The sequence below is a fragment of the Trichechus manatus genome, unplaced genomic scaffold (assembly GCF_000243295.1).
Source record: "Trichechus manatus latirostris isolate Lorelei unplaced genomic scaffold, TriManLat1.0 scaffold00004, whole genome shotgun sequence".
NCBI classification, from domain to species: Eukaryota; Metazoa; Chordata; class Mammalia; order Sirenia; family Trichechidae; genus Trichechus; species Trichechus manatus.
This window is the reverse complement of record NW_004443940.1, coordinates 17892563-17894080: the sequence shown is the minus strand read 5'-3', so window position 1 is coordinate 17894080 and position 1518 is coordinate 17892563.

The following is a 1518-nucleotide window of genomic DNA, read 5'->3' as shown; positions in this document are numbered from 1 at the left end:
AAGTGTCTCCATATGATATAAAAAGCAAGTGTAGTGTAGTATTCCATTACCATGTGGCTTAGAGATTTATTTGTTTTTTAAAATCAGCTATGTCTTCTAGGACTAGACTCCCTAGAATCTTATCAATGGAACAGAAACATGGAACAGAAACATTTAAAAAATACTTCTAGAAATTCAAATTACAGGTTAAAAAAAATGCTCAAGAGCTGGTCTTTTCTAAGTGCTTCTGTTTATTCCGGAAGCACTAAGGAACCCAGTGCCAAGTACCGTTGTTGCAAATTATTCTTACATATAACTGACCAGTGCTTCTTTAATAAGACAAGCAGATGCATATAAATAATCACTGGCAGTAGGTTGTAATTGTTGAGTTAAAAATAACATTGGAATATGGGACTTGTTGCCAGTTGGGTAATTTTCACTAGCGTTTTTGTTTGTTTATTTTGATTTGAAAGTCGAGTAAAATTTGACTATTTCAAATGTTGGCCAAAAAAAAAAAATCAAGATTTAAATTTGTATTTGTAATGAAGAACTAATCATAACTTCTTATTCTCATCCATCTTTTATACTTGAAAGAAGAGTTGTTGGTATTTTGTGAATATTTAGCAGACCTTACTGCCAATGTCAGAAAATCGTATTTATGAATTCTGTTGGTATTGCTTAGTATCTGAAAAAATACCAAGTAGTACCCAGACATGAGTTCTTTCTGCATTCGAAAAATAATTAGAAATTGTATCATGCTAAGTACAAAATGCAGATTTTGAGGGAAAAAAATATTTTTCTGTATTTCAAAACATTCTTTACTAATAATGGCTTTGAAAGAAGAAACAATCGGGGGTGACTGGAATCCGAGATATTATTGGCTGTAGAGTTTCTTTTTTTGTGAGAAAACTTAAAAATCAGTTTATGTGAAATAAGCAGCAAAAGTAGTTCTAATTATGCAGCTTCTGTTAATATTAAGTTTGGGGTTCAGGGGGAGGGGTCTATTTTACCTTCATTTGAACAAATACAAGAAGTTTGCCTGCATGCTGGCCATGCTTCAGTACACACTTTGCATTCTAAAGTGTTCTAAATCATGTTCTTATAAACGCCCCCGCCCCTTTGACTACTGGGCTTGTTAGAAGACCCCTGGGTAGGACCAGTACCTGCTGACTGTTCATTTCAGGTAAATGGATTGACTCTTGGCCTTTGGACATGGCTTTGAAATAGGGGAGGAGAAAACAACAAAGACTAGGATGGACTCTTCAACAATGAAAGAGCATTTACCATTAGTCCCTTGAATGTAAAATTTGGTTTTAATTTCATAATTCTCCTAGCAAACATGACAGTTAAAATGGTGTAGTAATATATATATATATAGTATAATTTAAATTTTCCTATTCCAAGTTGAAATAATACATTTAGTAATCTGGGGGGCAGGGAGTATTGTGTTTAATTAGAGTTGTTGTCAGGTGTTGTAACCCACAGATATTTTAAAATTTTCTGTTTTAAAAGAGATCTGATTTTTAACTCTTAAAAACC